General features: G+C 38.3%; 1 long non-coding RNA gene across 1 annotated transcript in view; it reads left to right on the forward strand.

The window, feature by feature from the left end:
* Window positions 1-22,794, forward strand: part of LOC147000642 (uncharacterized) — a 133,694-nt gene extending 110,900 nt beyond the window's left edge. Inside the window, exon 5 of the long non-coding RNA XR_015045793.1 lies at window positions 22,702-22,794. This is a non-coding gene — a long non-coding RNA (uncharacterized LOC147000642). The remainder of the gene's footprint in view (window positions 1-22,701) is intronic.
* The last annotated feature ends 957 nt before the right edge of the window (window positions 22,795-23,751 follow it).

Raw genomic sequence — 23,751 nt, forward strand, 5'->3', positions numbered from 1 at the left:
ACCTCCAATGACTATTTTACTTCCTCTCTGAGCAAAATTCACACATCCACCTTGGGCCCTTCTTGTTATTTAGCTACTTCAAGTTTGTGGGCTATAGCATGGGTATGTCTGTCTCACTGCTGGGATGACTGAAGTACCAGCATGATCCTCAGGGGAGGCAGAATGCAGTCAGTAATGGGGTCCTCGGTTGGTGTTTCCCCAGGTAGAAAAGGGCTGCAGAGTTTGGGATGATTGCTTTGTTTTCCAGTCTCCTAGTGCTGACAGGATACTGCTAGGAGTTGGGAACCAGGGTCCATAGTCCATGCTTCCCCTCAGGTTGTCCAGGATGGGTGGGTGTGGAACCTGGTTTGGTTCCCAGTGAGTGCCTACAGTACCGAAGGGCTGGGAGAGAGAGGGCCTTCTCAGGGAGATTTAGGCAAGGCTCTTTAAGACAGGTGATCCTCGATGAAGAGACAGTCCTTCCTTGTACAACTCCTTTATTTGATGGTGAATGTGAATGCATACATTATTACTACTCAGTGGGAAAGAGGGATTAAATGCCTTTTTGTGGGAAGGAATGCCCAGGAAGGGAAGCTCATTGGCTGAACACTTGGAACTTATTTAGATACCTCATTAGAATGGAGAATGCCAGTCTCCATATGCTATATGACTGATTGCAATAGTCCTCTCAGTGGGGTGTCAGGGTTACATGTATTAAAGCAGGCAGAGTTTGTTAGGGAAGTGGCTCCATGCCTACCTTACTCATTTCTGAGTTTCACAGGGTTTGTTTTCATTCAACATTACCAGTTTTTCTGTCCACTTGCCCCATAGCCATACATTGGAAAAATGAAAGCATCTTCAACAAATGGTGCTGATCTAAACTGCATGTAGAAGAATGAAAATAGATCCAAATTTATCACTTGCACAAAACTCAAGTCCAACTGGATCAGAAAAATCAACATAAACCTGGAAACACAAAATCTACTAGAAGAGAAAGTAGGGAACAACCTTGAACTCATTGGTATGGAAAACAAATTCCTGAACAGAACACCAAAAGCTCTGGCACTAAGAACAACAATTATTAAACGGGACCTCATGGAACTGAAAAGCCTCTATAAGGCAAAAGGACACAATGAATAGGACAAAACATCAGCCTAGAAAATGGGAAAATATCTTAACCAGCCTTACATATGACCAGGCTAATATCCAAAATACATAAAGAACTTTAGAAGTTAGATACCAACAAACTAAATGAAACAATTTAAAAATTGGGATACCCACTTAATCAGTGAATGCATATGTCTTAGAAAGGGTTTCTATTCCTGAACAAACATCATGACCAAGAAGCAAGTTGGGGAGGAAAGGGTTTATTCAGCTTACATTTCCATACTGCTGTTCATCACCAAGGAAGTCAGGACTGGAACTCACACAGGTCAGAAAGCAGGAGCTGATGCAGAGGCCATGGAGGGATGTTCTTTACTGGCTTGCTTCCCCTGGCTTGCTCAGCCTGCTCTCTTAAAGAACCAAGACTACCAGCCCAGAGATGGTCCCACCCACAAGGGGCCTTTCCCCCTTGGTCACTAAATGAGAAAATGCCTTACAGTTGGATCTCATGGAGGCATTTCCTCAACTGAAGCTCCTTTCTCTGTGATAACTCCAGCTGTGTCAAGTTGACACAAAACTAGCCAGTACAGCATATCATGTGAGTTCTTTTGTGATTGGGTTACCTCACTCAGGATGATATCCTCCAGATACATCCATTTGTCTAAGAATTTCATAAATTCATTGTTTTTAATAGCTGAGCAGTGCTCCATTGTGTAAATGTACCACATTATCTGTATCCATCCCTCTCTTGAGGGACATCTGGGTTCTTTCCAGCTTCTGGCTATTTTAAATAGGGCTGCTATGAACATAGTGGAGCATTTGTCCTTATTACCAGTTGGAATATCTTCTGGGTATATGCCCAGGAGTGGTATTGTTGGATCTTCTGGTAGTATTATGTCCAATTTTCTGAGGAACTGCCAGACTGATTTCCAGAGTGGTTGTACAAGCTTGCAAATCCCACCAGCAATGGAGGCGTGTTGCTCTTTCTCCAAATCTTCGCCAGCATCTGCTGTCACCTGAATTTTTGATCTTAGTCATTCTGACTGGTGTGAGGTAGAATCTCAGGGTTGTTTTGATTTGCATTTCCCTGATGATTAAGGATGTTGAACATTTTTTCAGGTGCTTCTCCGCCATTTGGTATTTTCAGTTGAGAATTTTTTGTTTAGCTCTGTGACACGTGCACTCAGTGATAAGTGGATATTAGCCCAGAAACTTAGAATACCCATGATACAATTTGCAAAACACATGAAAATCAAGAAGAGGAAGACCAAACTGTTGATACTTCGTCCATCCTTAGAATGGGGAACAAAATACCCATTGAAGGAGTTACAGAGAGAAAGTTTGGAGCTGAGACAGACGAAGGACCATCCAGAGACTGTGCCACCTGGGGATCCATCCCATATACAACCACCAAACACAGACACTATTGCGTATGCCAGCAAGATTTTGCTGACATGACCCTGATATAGCTGTCTTTTGTGAGGGTATGCTAGTGCCTGGCAAATACAGAGGTGGATGCTCACAGTCATCTATTGGATATAACACAGGGTCCCCAATGGAGGAGTTAGAAAAAGTACCCAAGGAGCTGAAAGGGTCTGTAACCCCATAGGAGGAACAGCAATATGAACTAACCAGTATCCCCTGAGCTTGTATCTCTAGCTGCATATGTAGCAGACAATGGCCTAGTCAGCCATCATTGGGAGGAGAGACCCCTGGTTTTGCAAAGTTTATATGCTCCAGTACAGGGCAATGCCAGGGCCGAGAAGTAGGAGTGTGTGGGCTGGTGAGCAGGTTGTGGTGAGGGTATAGGGGACTTTCAGGATAGCATTTGAAATGTAAATGAAGAAAATATCTAATAAAAATGTTAAAAAAAACAAAACAAAACAACAAAAAAATGGGATACAAAGCTAAACAAAGAATTCTCAACAGAGGAATCTCGAATGGCCAAGAAGCACTTACAGAAATGTTCAACGTTTAGTCATAAGGGAAATGCAAATTAAAACAACTCTGCGGTTCCATCTTACACCCCTCACATTACCTGAGATCAAAAATTCAAGTGACAGCATATGTTGGTAAGGAAGTGGAGTGGGTGGTGGAGGGAGGGATTTGTTTGTTTGTTTGTTTGTTTGTTTGTTTGAGACAGGGTTTCTCTGTGTTGCCCTGTTTGTCCTGGAACTCATTCTGTAGACCAGGTTGGCCTCGAACTCAGAAATCCTCCTGTCTCTGCCTCCCAAGTGCTGGGATTAAAGGCGAGTGTCACCACTGTCCGGCTAGGTTTGTTGTTTTATTTTTATTTTTTTGGTTTGGAGGGAGGGATTTGTAAGAGCAGGACTGGGGGAAAAAGAGGAAGGGGCTGCAGTTGGGATGAAAAATAAATTAAAATATTATTGAAAATATTTATGAATTAAATTACATATAAAAATAAACAAGCATATGCAGCTCATTAGTGTGAAAACTTGTATTTATCTTTAACTAACAGTAAAATTATAAGTACACTAAAGAATTGTGAAGTGAATTTCTTTTCGATTAATTATCAATAATCATTGTTTGACTTGTATAGCCATTTTATATACCTGTATACAGGATAGCATGAATGCCTTTCATGTAAACATGAATCAGAAGTGAAAAACATTTTAGAAGACTTTTGTGTGGTTGAGTGGCAGCTATTAATTGTGTACTTCAAATTTGCAAGAAAAGAGCATGTTGAATGTTTACAAGAGACAGAAATATAATAGAGGTAAGCATGAAGATATCTTGTTTAAGTCATTATAAAGTATATGCATGCCACAAAATATTCCACTCTACTCACAATATGCATAATTAGTTAAAATCAATACTAAGGAAAGGCTAGTATTACTGCAACTGGGATGAAAAATGAATAAAAATGTTATTGAAAAAAGTAGCTAAGTTGGGATTCCTTCATTTGCTGGTGGATGAAATGCTAAAAATGCTTTGAAAAAATATTTTTAGTAATACTGAAAGACTCACTAATGATACAGTAATATCCGATAGGCATTGGGCTATATCATTAAGAATATAAGGATATGCATAACAGCTACACCCAGAGATGAAAACATACATAATCTAAATGTTGAACAGCAATAAAAGAAATAGATATTCTTATAATAGAATCTGTACAGAATATAAAGGAGCTCATGAGTCCTAGACATGAACAGATTTCAAAAATATAATAAAAATTAAAGTACTTCAGATAAAATACAGATCAGTTCAGCCTATAGAAAGGTTAACAACAAGAAGTGTAAGTAGCGAGTGTGGTCATCCTTGAAAGAGAAAAATTACTGCCTGAGAAGGACCATAGTGATATTTCAGAATCCTGGAAATTTTAATCTATATTTATTTTAGTAATCATACAAATCTGTGTTCATTTGTATGTGTGACTATGTATAAAATAATTACATGTACAGCAGAGATTCCTGTACTTTATTAATAGAAATCCATTACAATCATTTTTTAAGAAACAAATAAAGTTGCTGGATAACATATTTGGTTTTCATGAGTAGAATTTGTGTGTGTTTGTGTGTGTTCAAATGTCCCCCCATTATTCTTATTCACACCTTTGTTAAGTCCCTTTATCTCTAGACTCTGGCAATTCAAATACTGTTCATAAGGTCAGCTCTCATGGGTAAAAATGCTGGCTCTGCAAATAAGAAGATGTGCAGCATTGACATTCCTGCCACAACAAGAGCAAAACAGAGCTGATGAATTCTAAGGCTTCTGCCAACATTAATGTTGTAAATTCTATGATATAAATTCATAATAATCATCCCACACAAAGAAACCCAGCATTAAAACCTAAGGAAAGATGTATGAACAGAGTATAATTTTAATGATGGCTACCTAAAGTTCCTGAGGTCTACATGAAATGAATTCAATGATCTCTATTATGCATAGATAGTCTTTGGAAATTTATTAAAATATGGTAACAAATGAAGCTATTAGCAGTGATGAATGGATGAAATGAGATTTTATTTTTTGGTTTGTTAGTTACTACACTCATCTTCATTAAGTAGAAGTTTTGGATTACCTCACTCAGGATGACATTTTCTAGTTCCGTACATATACCTGAAAATTTTATGATGTTCTTATATTCAATAGCTGAGTGGTATTCCATTGTGAAAATGAGCCACATTTTTCTTTATCTATCCTTCTGTTGAGAGACCGCTGGCTTGTTTCTAGCTATTATAAATAAATCTTCTATAAACATAGCCGAACAAGTATCCTTGTGGTGTGGTAGAGCATACTTTGGGTATATGCTCAAGAGTGGTATATTGGGGCTTGAGGTATAGTTTCCAATTTTCTGAGAAATCATGGGATTGATTTCCAGAGTAGTTGTACATGGTTGAACTCCCACCAGCAGTGGAGGAGCTCTTCTAACAGGTGGAAGATGGAATCTCAAGAGTTGTTTGACTTGCATGTCCCTGAGGACAAAGGACATTGAATATTTCTTTAAGTGCTTCTTAGCCATTCTAGATTTCATTCCTTTGTTGAGAATACTCTGTTTAGCTCTGTACCTCATTTTTTAAAAATTGGGGGGGGTTAATTTTTGGAGGGCTTTTTATATATCTTGGATATTAGTGCTCTGTCAGCTGTAGGATTGGTGAAGATCTTTTCCCATTCTGTAGGTTGCAGTTTTGTCTAACTGAGGGTGTCCTTTGCCTCACAGAGTCTCTTGGATTCTGAGTTATTGGTCAGTATTACCGTCTTAATGTCAGTACCAGACAGTTTTTTATTACTATTGATCTGTTATAAAGCTTGACAGCAGCTATGGTGATACTTCGAGGAGTTCTTTTTTGTACAGGGTCGTTTTTAACCCATCCTGTGCTTTTTCTTTTTTCAAATGAAGTAGAGAATTGTTATTTCTAGGTGTGTGAAGAATTATATTAGAATTTGGATGGAGATTGTGCTGAATCTGTAGATTCCTTTTGGTAATAAGGTCATTTGTACTATGTTAATCCTACTGATCCATGAGCATGGGAGATGTTTCCATCTTCTGATATCTTCCTCAACTTCTTCAGAGACTTGAAGTTCTTCTCATACAGAACTTGCACTTGGTTGGTTAGAGTTACACCAATATATTTTATTTTATTTGTGACTATTGTGAAGGGTATTGTTTCCCCGATTCCATTCTCATCCTGTTTATTGTTAGTATGAAGGAGGGCTACTGATTTTTTTCAGTTAATTTGTATTTAGTCATTTTGTTGAAGGTGTTTATTAGCTGTATGAGTTCTCTGGAGGAAATTTTGGGGTCAGTTACATATACTATCTTATCATCTGCAAATAGTGATATTCTGACTTCTTCCTTTCTGATTTGTATCTCCTTGATCTTTCTTTACTTGTCTTATTGGTCTGGATGTAAATTTAATTCCTCCATTGAATAAATTGGAAGAGAGTAGGCAGCTTTGTCTTGTCCCTGATTTTAGTGGAATTGCCTTATGTCTCTCTCCATTTAATTTTATTTTTGCTATTGGCTTGTCATTTATTTTCTTTATTATATTTAAGATGTGTCTTGTATCTCTGATATCTCCACTACTTTTAACATGAATGGGTGTTGGATTTTGTCAAAGGCCTTTTCAGCATCTAATTAGACGATCATGTGATTTTTTTTTTCTTTTAGCTTGTTTAGATGGTAGATTATGTTGATGGATTTGTATATGTTGAACCATCCCTGCATCCCTGGGATAAAGCCTACTTGATCATGATGGATTTTTTCTTTTTAATATGTTCTTGGATTTGGTTTGTGAGTATTTTATTGTGAGTAGAAGAGCAATTGGTCTGAAGTTCACTTTTTTTTTTTGTGGAGTCTTTGTGTGGTTTAGGTATCAGGATGACTGTAACCTCCTAAAATGTGTTTGGCAACGTTCCTTCTGCTTTCACTTTGTGTAATAGTTTCAAGAGTATTGACATTAGCGCTTTTATGAAAGTCTAGAAGAATTCTGTGCTAAAACCATCTGGCCCTGGGCTCTTTTTTGTTTGGAGACTTTTAATGACTGCTTAAATTTCTTTAGGAGTTATAGGGCTATTTAATAGTTTAACTGATCTTGATTTAACTTTGGTAAGTGTTGTCTATCAAGAAAATCATCCATTTCATTTAGATTTTCCAATTTTGTGGATTACAGTCTTTTGAAGACCTAATGATTCTTTGAATTTCCTCAGTGTCTATTTTTATATCTCTCTTTTCATTTCTGATTTTGTTAATTTGGATACAGTCTCTCTGTCTTTTAGTTAGTTTGGCTAATTTTGTATGTATCTTGTTAATTTTCTCGAAGTACCAGATCTTGGTTTCATTGATCCTTTCTATTGTTCTTTTTGTTTCTAACTTATTTATTTCAGCTCTGAATTTAATTATGCCCAGCAATCTACTGCTTTTGCACGTGGCTGCTTTTTTTTTTCATTTAGAACTTTCAGGCGTACTTTAAAATTCCTATGATATTATCTCTCCAATTTGTTTATGAAGGGAATTAGTGCTATGAACTTTTCTCTTAGCACTACTTTTGTTATGTTCCATAAATTTGGGGTGTTTTGCCTTCATGTTCATTTAATTCTAAAAAGTCTTTATTTTTTTTAAATAATTTCTTCCATGACCAGTTACTGAATAGAGAGTTATTCCGTTTCCATGAATCTATAGGATTTCTGTTGTTGTTGATGTGAAGCCTTAGTCCATTATTGTCTGATTATATACAAGGGATTATTTCAATTTCCTTTATCTGTTGAGGCTTCCCTTGTGAAGGACTATATCCCAGTTCTTGAGACGGTTCCATTATATATATATTTGTTGAGTGAAATGTTCTATAGATAGTTGCTAGGCCTATTTGATTCATAAAGTCTGTTAGTTTATTTCTCTGTTTAGTTTTTGTCTTAATGACCTGTCAGCTGGTGAATATAGGACGTTGAAGACTCCCCTTATTAATGTGTGAGGTTCTATGTGTGATTTAAGCTTTAGTAATGTTTCTTTTATGAATGTGAGTACCCTTGTATTCAGGGAATAGATATTCAGAATTGAGATGTAGTCTTTGTGGATTTTTCCTTTGATGAGTATAAAGTGTCTTCCCCATCTCTTTTTGTTACTTTTTGGTTGAAAGTCTATTAATGGCCATTTAAGTCTATTAATGAAAGATATTAATGACAAATAATTGTTAATTCCTGTTATTTTGATGTTGTTGTTGGTGGTGGTGATGATGTTGGTGGTGCTGGTGCTGGTGGTAGTGTGTGTGTGTGTGTGTGCCCCTTAGTTTGTTTTTGCTTGTATGGAATTATTTATTTCCTGTGTTTTCTTGGGTGTCGTTATCTTCCTTGGGTTGGAGTTTTTCTTCTAGTATTTTCTGTAGACTGGATTTATGGATAGCTGCTTAAATTTTGTTTTTTCTTAGAGTATCTTGGTTTCCCCATCTATGTTGATTGAGAGTTTTGCTGGGTATAGTAGTCTAGGTTGGCATTCATGTTTTCCAAGAGGCTATAAGACACCTGTCCAGGCTCTACTATATTTAGAGTCTCTGTTAAGAAGTAACATGTAATTCTGATAGGTCTTCATTTGCATGTTACTTGGCCTTTTCCTCTTGTAGTTTTTAATATACTTTATTTGTACTGTAGATTTAGTGTTTTAATTATTGTGTGGCAAGAGCACTTTCTTTTCTTGTCCAATCTAATTGGTGTTCTTTATGCTTCTTATATGTTTATAGGTATGTTGCTTTAGGTTTGGGAAAGTTCCTTTTAAGATCTTGTTGAAAATATTTTTGGGTCCTTGGAACTAGGATTCTTCACCTTCTTCTATTCCTATTAATTTCAGGTAAAGTCTTTTCAAATATAACATATTTCATGGGTGTTTTATGTCAGGAACTTTTTAAATTTAATATAATCTTTGACAGATATATCAAGTTCTTCTATTGTTTCTTTTATGCCCGAGATTCTCTTTTCGATCTCTGTTTGGCAGTAGCTGTGGGGGATTAAAAGGAGTGGGAGAAAACCCACATCCTGCCAGAGTTCCAGTGTTCTGGGCGGGTAGACACAGAAGACTGTTGCATGCTTTCCATGTGGCTCTGGGTGTTGTGTCTGGCTGTGGGAAGCCAGGAATCCAAGCTCACTGTGGGGAGGGGGTGTACAAGGGGCAGTCCTTGGTCTCTGGGCCTCTCAGAGGCCAGAGATAATAGGTTCTCAGTCTTGGGTATCCCTCACTGGATACCGCAGAAGAGCTGAGAATGAAGTGAGGGCCCCAGGGGCAGTTCCGTCAGCCCCGAGGCCAAAGGGAGGAGAGGGCATGGGGTGGTTCCCATGCAGGTGAGAGTCCTTGGTCTGGTCTGTGGCTGGAGTGCAGGAAGGTTAGATGGGCCTCTTTAGGGGAAAGCCTATCCCATCATTCAAGCACAGTGAGCCTTGATGAGCAGAGGCAGTCTGTGGTTTCAGAGCTTTATTGTAGAAAGGCAGGGAGAAAGAGGGAAGGTAGAAAGAGAGAGGGAAGCTGGCTATGGCCACATGGAGAGAGAGGGGAAGGGAGAGAGGGAAGGAGACTAGAGAGGAGAGTAATGGTGAGAGCTTAAAGAGAGCAAGGAGAGATCAAGCAGCCCCTTTTATAGAGAGCTGGGCTATCGGGCAACTGTGTGGAGAAGCCTACCTGGCTATAGTCAGGTAACTGTAGGGTTGGAGTCTAGCCACAATGCCAGAAGCTTGGGACATTGTCTGTGTGATTTATAGTCACAGATTTATGGAGTTGGGGGTTCTGTGGTGTCAGGCACCTGTCTCTGGAAATGTGGTTCACTGTTCCATCCCTTGTAGAATTTTCTACCGGGTTGCTGGAACAAGCCTCATTCAACCAAAATAGACTGCCTTTCACTGCCCCACAACTCCCCCCCCCTTTTTTTTAAAGAAGAGGGGTCACTGGAGTGACTGTCACTTGTGATAAGAATTTAGGGTGGAGGTGGAAGTATCAGAAGAAAACATATAGGCTAGAGGAGTAACACTACTAAGTCAGAGTAGTAAGGAGGGTTAAGGGTAAGGGTTGGGAAGGCAAGAGATTATACAATCAATTAATTGTTCTATGGGTAGTACAATTTGACGGTAATAACCTCAGTTTTGAACAGCAATAGATAGATGTTATGTTTTCCTTACTATCATGTAACTTTCCCCAAGTTCAGTAGCCATTTGGCTTTGGCAAGAGAGTTCATCTGTAGCTGGAAGGTCCCAAGTCTGTCTTCTGTAGGGGTCAGGGCATGTCCCTGGAGCTCAGTGAATGGCTCACAGTTCCATACCTGTAGAGTTTTCTACTGGGTCATCGGAGCAAGCCTCATTCAACCAAAATAGGCTGCCTTTCACAGCCCCACACATCTCTTGTATTCCATTGATGATGCTTGTTTCTGTTGTTCCTGTTCTTTTTCCTGGATTTTCTGTCTTTGGATTCCCTCAGTTTGTATTTTCTTTATTTCTTCTATTTCTATTTTCAAATCTTCAACAGTTTTATTCATTTTCTAATGAATTTACTTGTTTTTTTTTTCTCTCTTTTTCTTTAAGGGATTTGTTTCCTTTGTAAGGACCTCTATCTATTTGATTGTATTTTTTCTGTATTTCTTTAAGGGATGTATTCATTTCTTCTTTTAGAACCTCTATCATCTTTATGAGATTGGATTTAGAGTCATTTTCTTCTGGTTCAGTAATGTTAGGCTATCCAGGGCATACTGTGGTAGGATAGCTGTGATCTGAAGGTGCCATATGCCTCTGGCTTTTGTTAATTGTGTTATTACTCTGGCCTTTAGTCATCTAGTTGTTCTTGGCTATTCCTGATGTAGCAGGTATTGGGAAGGCAGGCCTAGCTTGAATGTTCCTGGTGCAGCAGGCCTCTGGTGGGCACCCTTGGACTGGACAATGGAAGTCAGAGGCAGTGCACATCTCACAGCATCTGGGCATTTCCCTGGGGACACAGCAGGCTTGAGATATGTGGAGAGGGAGGACCTGACCTGTATGTTTTTGGTGTTGCAGGCCTTGTGAAGGTGGGCAGAGAGCTGTCTGGTCAATGGAGGTCCATGGAGACAGCATGATGCTCAGGGTAGTTGCCCCAGCATAGGGGGAATGCTAGAGCAGCGAGGCAGGAGTGGACAAGTTGGTGGAGGAGCACCCTCATAAGGCAAAGGGGAGGGGAGAAAGTGGGTATGAGATGGAGGATTGTGGAAGGGTAACGGGGAATGGGAATATCATTTGAAATGTAAATGAATAAAAAATGATTAAAAAAAAAACCTGAAATGTTACTGGGGGGGGGGGAGGTGGTTTCCATCCATAAAAGAATAAAAATAGATCCATATCTCTCATCTTGTACCAAAATTAATTAACAACGGATCACAGACCTTAATTTAGGACCTGAAACTAAAACTGATAGAAACACATGGAAAACAACTCAAAATGGTCACAGGCAAAGAATTCCTGAATAGACTCTACTAGCATAGAAAGGAATTCCAAGAAATAAAAAAATGGCATGCACAATATTAAAAATGCTACTACATGTATACACATATACACAACAACAATAATTAAAAAAAGAGATCATGAATTTGAGAGGGAACAAGGGGCAGCATATACGGGATTGAAGAGAGGAGAAGTAGGGGATAATATTGTAACTTTAAAAATTGAAAATTAAAAATATGTAGTCTATGAGAGAAGATCTACTTTCAATAAAAATAATGAAAAAGGAAAACTAAAAATATGAGAAATTAATGATTTGCTGACTTATGCGAGGTAAAAATCTATATTAATTTTTAAAAAATTTCTAACTTTCTGGCTCACTTAGCTTGTTTCCTTATGTATCCTAGGAACACCTACTCATAGATGCCATTACAGAAAGTGGGGTCCCTTCTATGCCAAGAAAACTCTGCAACAGACTTGCTTAAAGGCCAGTCTGATCTAGATTTCTTTTTCCAATTGAGGTTGCCTGACAACTTACCATATAATTATTGTATGTGTCAAGTTGACACAAAACTAACCAGAACATGGTGTGAAAAAGTACATGCTATGCAAACCAGAGTACATCCCTTTTTGAGTTGTTTTCTGCAGGTTTTTTTTTTCTAAATAGCAATGAGAAAAATAACTAATACAAATGTGTTAGGGAAATATAAACTTCTTATATCAGGGTGTCCTATGTCTTCCAAGAGAAGAGATTTTTCTGGTAACTATTCAGTTAAGTAAGATTTTTTTCAATATTATTGCTATTATTTTATTATCCATTATAATTTATTATAATAATATGATAAAATATATAATAAGTAATTAATTTATTTAATAATTATTACATTTAAAAGCCATTAACTATTTAATTTTTTACATCTCTATCACTACTCTCTTTATTGCTGCCCTCCTCACAAGGCCCCTTCTCCCATGCCCCTCTCTTTCTTTCCTGAGAGGGTGGGTAAGGTCCTTCTGGGTATTCACCCACCCTGGTGCATCTATACAGGTTTAGGTGCGTCCTCTCCACTGAGGCTGGACAGGGCAGTCCTGTTGGGAAACATTCCACAGACAGGCAACAGCTTTAGGGACAGGCCCCACTCTAGTTATTGGAGGATCTACATGGAGACTGAACTGCACATCTGCTAAATATATGCAGAGGACCTCGGTCCAACCCTTTTATACTATTTTGTTGGTGGCTCAGTTTCTGACAACTTCTAAGGGTCAAGGTTAGTTGACTCTGTTGGTCCTCTTATGGAGTTCCTATCTCCTTCAGGGTCTTCAATCCCTTCCCCCAACTCTTCTGTAAAAGCCCTCTACCTCTGTCCACAGTTTGGCTGTGGGTATCTGCATCTATTTCAGTCAGCAGCTGGGTAGAACCTCTCAGAGGACAATTATGCTAGACTCCTGTCTACAAGCATAACAGAAAAACAGAAGAGTTTTGATCTTAACCATTCTGTTTGGTGTAAGGTGGAATCTCAGTGTTCTCTTTTGATTTGCATTTCCCTGATGACTAAGGACTTTGAACACTTCTTTAAGTGCTTCTGAGTCATTCAAGATTCTTCTGCTGAGAATTCTCTGTTTATCTCTGTACCTCATTTTTAATTGGGTTATTTGGTTTGTTGGAGTTTACCTCCTTGAGTTCTTTATATATTTTGGATATTAGCCCTCTGTCTGATGTGGGGCTAGTGAAGATTTCTTCCTATTCTGTTCACTTCTGTTTGGTCCTATTGACAATCTATTTTGCCTTACAGAAGATTTTCAGTTTCATGAGGTTTCATTTATTAATTTTTGACCTTAGAGCCTTAGCCATTGATTTTCTGTTCAGGAATTTGTTTCCTGTATCAATGAGTTCAAGGGTATTTCCCCCTATCTCTTCTATTAGATTTAGTGTATCTTGTTTTATATCGAAGTTCTTGATCCACTAGAAGTTGAGTTTTGTGCAGGGTGATAAATGTGGATCTATTTGCATTTTCTATGTGCAGACATTCAGTTAGACTAGCACCATTTGTTGAAGATGCTTCCTTTTTTCCACTTCATGGTTTGGGCTTCTTTGTCAAGAATCAATTGCCCATAGGTGTGTGGATTTATTTCTGGGTCTTTGATTTGATTCCATTGATCAACTTGTCTGTTTCTGTACCAATACCAATTTTTTTTAATTACTGCTCTGTAGTACAGCTTGAGATCAGGGATGGCAATTCCTCCAAATTTTATTTATTGTTCAGGATTGCTTTAGCTATCCTGTTTTTCTTTTTTCCATAGGAAGTTGGAAATTGATCTTTCAAGATCTGTACAAAATGTGTTGGCATTTTGATTTGAATTATATTGAATTTATCATTTGCTTTTGGTAGGATGGCCATTTTCACTATTAATTCTACCAATCCATGAGCACCAAAGAGCTTTCCATCTTCTGATATATTCTCTATTCTCTTTTATTTTTGAAATTCCCTTAATGTAAACATTTATTCTGCTAATACTCTAGCTATGAATTTGTGAGCTGTCTTTAACTTATTCCTTCCTTTTTCTTCTCTTTTTAATTGGAAAATATTAAGGTTTCTATCTTTAAATTAAAACATTCTTTCTTCTGCTTGAACTATTCTGTTTAGGCAAAGATTTTACAAACCTTTTTATTGTCCTTTTTGAGTTCTTCAGCTCTAAGATCTTAAATTTTGTTTCTTACAAATAATTTTTCTGTGTTAGATTGTTATTCAGATCATGGACTTTTTATTTCATTGTTTATGATTTTGCTAAATTGTCTATTTTTAAAACTCTTTTTATCTCAGCAACTTTTCTAAAGGTCATTATTTTGAGTTTCTATTTGGCATCTAATTTTGTTTGGTTTTGCTCACAGTAGGGGGTGCTCTAGTCACTGGAGTAGTACTATGCACCTTTAGTAGCATCAGGCTTCCTTCCTTTTTTTTGTTTTTCTTGTGTCCTTCCAATGGCATCTCCATTACTAGTAGATCCATCCCATCTTTCAAACTTAATACATTGATATTCGTGGAAAATCTTTCAGCTGCCACTGAGCCTTGGTGTTCTTACTTGGAAAGCTCTGATGCCTCTGGTTCCTAGAAGATTTGATTATATAGCTTTTGTGCAATTGGGTTTTGGTGTGCTGGTGAGTCAACATTATGTAGTAGTAATTCTGTATATGGGATTGTTGGATGTAGCAATATCTCAGACTCTTAAAGTTAGCTCCAGCAGAGTAAGAGACTCTGGAATAATAACAGCATCTGTTCATTGGGTACAGAGACAGGGATCATGGTCAAAATGACTGAACTCCCTGGGAAAGTCTATCTTCACAACCAGTCTTCTGGCCTCAACCAGTTTGAAGGAGGAGATTGACCTCTGTGCTAGGCTATCTGAGCTCACCCAATGCTCTAATTTCCTAAGATCTATGATGCTTCTACCCTCCGTCCTGGGAGGTATAGTTGCTTGACTTAGCCAAGACATTTTTTTTTTTTGAGAATCAATATTCACAGATCTGTTTGTCAGGGTTACTCTGGTCATACAAGAACAATTTATTCTTGGGAAATTGACATTGTCTATCCAGGCTTTGAGAATCAACGTGCGGCAATAACTAGAAGAAGTAAATGAATCAGCTTAGAGAAGACACTGATTCCTTCCATAGTGACATTGTACAGAGCCTTACTTAATGCCCAGCATACCTCTGAGGTATAAGTGAAGCTTTGTTAATTAGCATATCATCTCCTGTGATATATATATATATATATATATATATATATATATATATATATATATATATCACAGCTTTAGCTGTTGGCACCAAGGACGGGATAGAGCAATGATTTGGACCTGATAAAATTGTGCTTAGTGCTTTTAAGGTGTGGTTTTCTTGGGAGAAAGCATTTGACTTCAATTCACGCTTTTGATGAATTATAATTGTGAGCTAAAGAAGGAACAGATCAGCAGGGGCTTGGTCCAAGAGGGTGGAGGGTAACAGCAGCAGCTCATGTAGGATAGCATGACATGCGATATGACAACTTAGGTGGTAACTAAGGCTTCAACCACTCTTGCAGATAAGATGGACAATAGCTCTCCTGGCTACAGGGTATAGGACACAGTGTTGCTTTGGTTCTGAAAAATCCTAGCTGTGTGGATTCCAAGGAAGCTCCATCTCCTGACCATATGCCCATTGAGGTCATAGGAGTATTCAGTGGTAAAGAGGGGAAGTGTATCTAAAGTGGTGATGTTGACTTATAAAGTCCTATGTGCCTTTTCTACCAAAGGAAGATTAGGTTCTATTGGGTGTAAGAGACAGTACGTTTGTTAAAAACCTATAAGCCTCTGTTCCCCAGGCTTCCTACTAGACTTCAGTATTCCCTGGTATTCTACTGCAGCTGTTGTTACAAGAATGCTGTCCATTTTGTCCTTTGTGACTATCTCTTTGGAGGTGATGAGAACATTTTGCTGATATAAGCCCCCTCCCATCCAAAATTTTATTTTTAAGATTTATAATGCTGAGTATGATTTGCAATCCATCCCATCTATCCATCCATGCATATCTCTCTATCCATCTGTCTATCTTCTAGCTACCCACATTATTATTTTTCATCCTGTTTCTTACCTTTTAATTCACTTCATGGTGACTTTTGATGAGCAAAAGGTCTTAACTTTAGTAATGCCCAATTTTCTATTCTTTTTTAAGTCTTGCCATTATATTTTAATGTGGCATAAGAAATCTGACTGTCTAGTGGCCATAATGATAGTCACCCATGCTTTATAACAGAAACTTAATTCTTTTCAGCTTTCCTATTCAGTCTTAATATGTGATCTATCTGAATATGTTTTTGTGTTTGTGAATGGCAGTAACTAAAACATTTTTAATGCTCTTCAATTAATTTTTATGACATGCTTTGTTGAGAATATTTGGAAGTAAAAGGATTTAGAATGAGGGCTGTATTCAAATAGCATTTGTGCTACCCATTAACTGAGTCACATTTGTCAAATATTTTTCCTCCTATTAAAGTCATCAAGATTAATAATATTCATATTTCAGGGTTTGAGAATATTAAATTGATATTCATTTTTTAAAGTTTGACATAGTATAGATTATTAATTTATATTTAAAAATTTAATTTGTAAACATGTGTATGCTAAATTCATTTTTGAAGAAATGTAATTATTATGATTAGTTAGGTTGTCTCAACCTTCATTAATTGCTATAAACACATAGGTCATTTCTAGTGTTAGGTTTTTCAAAAGACAACTGGAATTGGGGTCATTCTGGGGACAAGCTAGAAACTTAGTACAATGAAAACTTCCAGGAATCTACAAGGGTAACCCTACTAGCTATGACTCCTAGTAATGGTGCATATGGAGACTAAAGTAGCTATCTCTTATGACCAGGTAAGACTTCTAATGGAGAGACTGAAACATCAGTCCAGCTACAAAACCTTCAACCTAGAATTTGTCCTGCCTACAAGATATGCTGGGGTAAAGATGGTGCAGAAATTGTGAATGGCCAATGAGTGGTTTGTCCAGATTGAAACACATACTAGGAGAGGGAGCCCACCCCTGCCTGGAGGGCCAGACCCAGAGGCTGGGTATCCTGGAGACAAATGGGAAAAGAAATATTAATGAAATGATTCCTAATGATATTCTATTATACTCATACATCAGTGCCTAGACAAACTGGCATCTGAGATGGTTTCATCCAGCGACTGATGGAAACAGATGCAGAGATCCACAGTCACACATTTTGTAGAGTTCAGGGAATTTTGCTGAAGAAGGGGAGGAAAGATTGTTGGAGCCAGAAAGCTCAAGGAGACAATGAGAAAACCCACAAAATCAACAAACCTTGGCTCATAGGGCATCGATGAGGCAGAACCTACAACCAGAGAGCCTGCATGGGTCTGACCCAGGTCTTTCATGTATTTGTTACAGTTGTGCATACAGCTTGGTCTTCCTATAGAACTCCTTACTATGGGAGCAGGGGCTATGTCTGACTTTTTTGTCTACTTTTGGGATCCTTTTCCTCCCACTGAACAATGTTGTCCCATCTAACCTTAATAAAAAGGGAGTTTCCTACTCTCACCTCAACTTGATATGGAATGTTTGGTTGATATCCATGGGATGCCTGCCCTTTTATCAAAGAAAAGGAAGAAGAGTGGATAGAGGGGCCAGGGAGAAGGCAGGTTGGGGGAAGAACCTGAGAGAATAGAAGTGGGGGTGAAATATATGAAAGAAGAAAAATAAAGCTTAATTAAAAGAAGAAAGTAGCTTTGCAAGCCATATAAAAGAAGCCAGTAAATAGCATCCTTTCATGGTTTCCACTTAAGCTCTTGCTTGAGTTCCTGCCCTGATGTCCCTCAGTGATGGAATGTGACCTAGAAGTTCTAAGATAAAATAAATTTTTCCTCCCCAGTTGATATTGGTTCCATTATAGAAATATAAAACCAAACAGACAACCTCCTCCTTTCCAACCTGATTTGCAGCATCTTACTAAATGTGGGAGACAATTTGGGTTGCCTCATCATGATCACGCACATGCCATGTGTGCTTAACCTCTGGCTCTATTCTAACCCTCTACATCAGCTGCCTCCCTGGCTTCATTAACAAAGACCCTAGATTCTTAGAGCTTAAATCCAATCTGCTATATGTGAGACAACATTCTTCTCACCTTCATCGACACTTGTGGTTGAACTGAGAATGGTATTCAAATTGCCAAGCCATGTGGTTCTATCATGGCTCAGAATAGTTTATCTCTGTATCATTAGGCATTACTATAAATTTAGTGCACAGATTCATTGAGCTAGTTTTTTTTAATTGACCAATATATTTGCTTGGTCTCCTTTGACTGTAGATGTAAAGATAAATTTTGAGGTCTAGATGCAAATAAAATTCTTATTGAAAAATAGTTGCTCAAAGACTCCACCCAGAAGATGACTCAGACAAATGCAGACACCCACAGTGAAACAGTGGATGGAGATTGGGGACTCTTATGGAAGAGCAGTAGGAAAAATTGTGAGCCCCAAAGAAGATAAGAATCCCACGGGAAGACCAACAGAAACAACTAACCTGGATACTTGGGGCTTTTAGAGACAGAACCACTAACCAAAGAATAATACAGTCTAGAACTAGGCCCTCCATACATATGTAGCAGATATGCAGCTATGCTTTCATGTGGGCCCCTAACAACTAGAGTGAGGCTACCCCAAAACCTGTTGCCATTACATAGGATATGCTCTTCTAGCTGGGCTGCCTTGTCTGGCCTCAGTGGGAGAGGATATACCCAACCCCGCAGAATCTTGATGTGCCACAGTGGGGGAATATGGGGGGTGGTGGAGAAGAGATGGAGGTAGGAGGTAACTGAGAGGAGGGGCAGTGAGAAGATGTAAAGTGAATAAAAAACAAAGACAAAAGAAAAAAAATCTGGTAATAAGGACACATGCTCCACTATGTTCATAGCAGCCTTATTTATAATAGCCAGAAGCTGAAAAGAACCCAGATGTCCCTCAACAGAGGGATGGATACCAAAAATGTGGTACATTTACACAATGGAGAACTACTCAGCTATTAAAAAGAATAAATTTATGAAATTCCTAGGCAAATGGATGAACCTGGAGGGTATCATCCTGAGTGAGGTAACCCAATCACAAAAGAACCTGCATGATATGTACTCACTGATAAGTGGATATTAGCCCAGAAACTTAGAATACCCAAGATACAAGTTGCAAAACACATGAAACTCAAGAAGAACGAAGACCAAAGTGTGGTCACTTTGCCCCTTCTTAGAATTAGGAACAAAACACCCATGGAAGGAGTTACAGAGACAAAGTCTGGAGTTGAGAGAAAGGATGGACCATCTAGAGACTGCCACACCCAGGGTTCCATCCCATAATCAGCCTCCAAACACAGACACCATTGCATATACCAGCAAGATTTTGCTGAAAGGACCCTGATATAGCTGTCTCTTGTGAGGCTATGCCGGTGCCTGGCAAACACATAAGTGGATGCTCACAGTCAGCTATTGGATGGAACACAGGGCCCTCAATGGAGGAGCTAGAGAAAGTACCCAAGGAGCTAAAGGGCTCTGTAACCCTATAGGTGGAACAACAATATGAACTAACCAGTACCCCCAGAGCTAGTGTCTCTAGCTGCATATGTAGCAGAAGATGGCTTACTCGGCCATCATTGGGAAGAGAGGTCCCTTGGTCTTGCACACTTTATATTGCCTCAGTACAGGGGAGCACCAGGGCCAAGAGGTGGGAGTGGGTGGGTAGGGTAGTGGGTGGATAGGGGAGTAGGGGTGGGAGAGTATGGGGGACTTTTGGGATCGCATTTGAAATGTAAATGAAGAAAATACCTAATTAAAAAAATTAAGCCGGGCGTGGTGGCGCACGCCTTTAATCCCAGCACTTGGGAGGCAGAGGCAGGCGGATTTCTGAGTTCGAGGCCAGCCTGGTCTACAGAGTGAGTTCCAGGACAGCCAGGGCTATACAGAGAAACCCTGTCTCGAAAAACCAAAAAAAAAAAAAAAAATTAGTTGTTCAAATGTGGTTCTGCCAAAAAGTGATGGAATGAACCATCTATGATCATGAAGTGAGGTCTTCTTGCTTCTGAGAAGATAGAATCTACCTTATTTAGGGTTTTATTGCTATGAAGAGAAACCATGACCAAGGCAACTCTTATAAAGGAAAGCATTTAATTGAGTCTGGTTTACAGTTCATTGGTTTAGTCCATTATATCATGGCAAGAAAATGGCACCACACAGGCTATAGGGATAGCTGAGAGATCTGCATCTGGATTGATAAGCACCAGAAAAACAGAGTGAGCCACTATGCCTGTCTTCAGCTTCTGACACCTGAACCCTCCTCTGCTCAGTGACACACTATGTCCAAGAATGCCACACATGTAACAATATCACTCCCCCACTCTCTGTGAATCTATGGGACCCAATTTTTATTCAAACCAGTACAGGACCTATGAAAGTCTAATAAAGACATGATCATATTTTTCCTTCTATTGAGTATCAGATTAGAGCTTTAAGCACTCCATTGGAGAATTGGTAAATAACATATGCCAAAATATTGATTAATTTTCCAGAAAACTTGAAATTTTCAAAGTATTGCATCAAATGAAGAAGAGAATCTTATACATTTTTTTAATGGACTTCGTTTAGCAAGGTTTGTCAAAATGCATGGAGTTACCTTATTTTGAGCTTGCCAAAAATGCAGTTTTATTGTTAGGATTTAAAAAGTGTATTGATCAGTTGTTTTTTACTTGAAGACACGGGTTTTACTTACTTAAGTAAGCGTTTATGTGCACAAAAGTGTTAAAGATGTAAGTCAGATGTGATCACCAACCTCTGGCACAAATTTTGTTGTTGATTCTGTAAATGACTTAATAACTTCACAAATGTAAAATCTTTTCAACATTAGGCTTTGACTTTGGAATTCCCCCAGGAAATAATATCAGCATTGCCACAGAGAATGTGCCAAAGAAATTCTTGAACTGGCCATCCTTGTCATCCTCATAAATTTTAGTCTTGGTGATGACACTCATTCTGTTATCTGTGGTAGTATGAATGTAGTTGGCTTTCATAGGCCCATAGGAAGTGACACTATTAGGTGGTGTGAACTTGTTGAATTAGGTGTGGTCTAGTTGGAGGAAGGGCTTCATTGTGAGAGCAGCTTCTATGTTCAAGCTTTGCACATCACGACACACAGTCTTCTGCTGCCTACAGATTCTCAGCTACCTCTCCAGCATCATGTCTGCCTGCACACTGCCATGCTTCCCACCATGACAAGAATGGACTAAACCTCTGAAACTGTGAGCCAGTCACAGTTAAATATTTTTTTCTTATAAGAGTAGCCATGGTCATGGTGTCTCTTCACAGCAATAAAATTCAAACTAAGACATTTTTAATGCTTTTGAATGTTAACTTTCTTGGTGTGTCTGTGATAATGTTTCATTAAATGTGGTGTGTCACTTGATTCATCTTTTATTAGTCTTAATAAATCTCTCTTTTACCTTAATTGTTGGGAGACCATGAGTAATTGCCAGATATGTTGACACTCAGCAAAAGAAAACACTTTACCATATTTTTGTTACTGGTTCATATAAATCATTTTATTTAGTCATATATTTTAAGAACAACTAAGAACTGTTTCTTCAGTGACATATTTCTCATTAATACCTCTAAAAAAACCTGAAAGCGGAGCCAGATCTCTGAAACTGGCACTGTCAGTTCTCATCACAACATAAAATTTATTGTTTGTAGCAATACTCTCCCAACTTCTTTCAGTAGGGTTTCCAGTTTCTGCAGTTTGTCTGACTTTAGTGTCAAACTGATTTTAGATGTGTTCTTCTTTGTTTAGGGCATGTTGATTTGGTTAAAGCTCTATACAGTGCTTAGTAAACTCTCCCTCAGTAAGTAGGTTTCCATTAAATATACTACCTCATAAGCAGTTTTTATAGTTGACTCCACTATTGTAACATAGAACAAAACAAACAGCAAAAATCAGTTTAAGGGGGAAAGTCTTTTCTGCTCTTTCCCTCGGTCTTGAGGACAGTTTTCCATGAGACTGAATTTGGCATCATAGTTATATATGTAATGATATGGGCTTTGGAAACTTTCACAAATTTTCCCACAAATTAAGCAATATTTATTTTTTTACTATTATAAAAATAATAATCAGCTGCTCCCCCCTTTCACTGAACAAACTCCATTCATTTGTTATTTCTCTTTATGGAGTTCTGTTTTATTGTACAATGTTTTGGAAGCCAGGTGGGGAGTTGGAAAAATTAGTAAAGGACTCTGTTTACTTTTATGATGAAAATGGATTAATGGAAAAATACAAAGCAAGGTTTAGTCCTGTCTTAGTTTGCTTTCTATTACTGGGATAAAACACTGACTAAAAACAGCTTGGGGAGAAAGAGTTTCATGTGGGTGACATATCACAGGTCACAGTCTAACTCAGGAATTCAAGGCAGGAACTCAAACAGGAACCTACAGGTAGAAACTTACACAGGGTGATGGAGACAGACTGCTTAATGGCTTTCTCTCCATGGCTTGCACAGCTTGCTCTCTTAAAAAGCATACAACCCACAATGTGGGTCCCTCTAACATAAGTCATAAATTAAGAAAATGCTCCACAGACTTGCCTATATGCCAATCTGATGAAGGCATTTTTTTTTTTTTTTTTTTTTTTTTAGGTTGAGATTCATTCTTCCCAGATGACTTCCTATTGGGTCAAGTGAACAAAACCTTAAGTGGCATAGGACCCTATTACATCACAGTTGCCTAAGGTGAGAGCGTGGAAGACCCCTTAGCAAGCAAATAAGAACAGTTACCTGCTTTTTAAACAATGTGAAATACCTATCACTTGCAATGGTAGATTAAAACATTATTGATAACTCTGTGTTTCCTCACCAAGCCATTAGACACACATAGCATCCGATGGTGCCAATTCTACTGTCTGTGCCTTGAAGATAACACACTGGAAACCTCACGGCACCCATAAAACTGAAGCAGTCCATGCATAAAAATACATATGTTTATTTTCACATGACCTTGCATAACAGCTGTCATCCATAGAGTTCACACTTGAGAACTGCACGATTGAATTGAAAGCAATCACAATCAAATTTCATGATACTTTAAGTCAGCTCAGTATTTTGTGCCCTCTTCCATACATAGGTATCCTGAAACACATGCAGCCTTTGGGATGAGGACTAGATAACTCTGAGTTACATACTAAAGACATTACACCAGAAATTATAGCAAGGAGAAGCTACTATCTCTGGGGTTTCTGAATTATAACAAGTTTGGCAGAAAAGGGAGGAGAAATAGATTTAAGGAGTGGATGATAAGGTTAATCTAAAGAGGAAATCATGCCAATTTCAGAGCATCGGTGTCTACTAATCACTGTGTGCTTTGTTTTTGAAATTGCTTATGATTCAGCTCAATAGTCTCATTCACTAACCCCACATTAGTCTTAGTAGCCATTCAGACTAGCTCAGGACTGGAGTCAGAGTGAGCCAATCCTTCCTGGAATCAGGACAGAGAAGCAACCTGAAACAAAACCCAGAATATTCTTTCACGGGTTTTATCATACAATAGAAGCTAGATGGTATCTATTGGAATTAAAAAAAAAAGTTTTACATTTAAAGCATGCCAACAAAAGGCACAGAATTACAAATAATTTCTTTTCCTGAAACTATTTCACTAGGAGAAAGTATTATTTGGCAGGAGACAAGATCCAG

The sequence above is a fragment of the Mus caroli genome, unplaced genomic scaffold (assembly GCF_978045245.1).
Source record: "Mus caroli unplaced genomic scaffold, Mus_caroli_1 scaffold_17, whole genome shotgun sequence".
Taxonomy (NCBI): domain Eukaryota; kingdom Metazoa; phylum Chordata; class Mammalia; order Rodentia; family Muridae; genus Mus; species Mus caroli.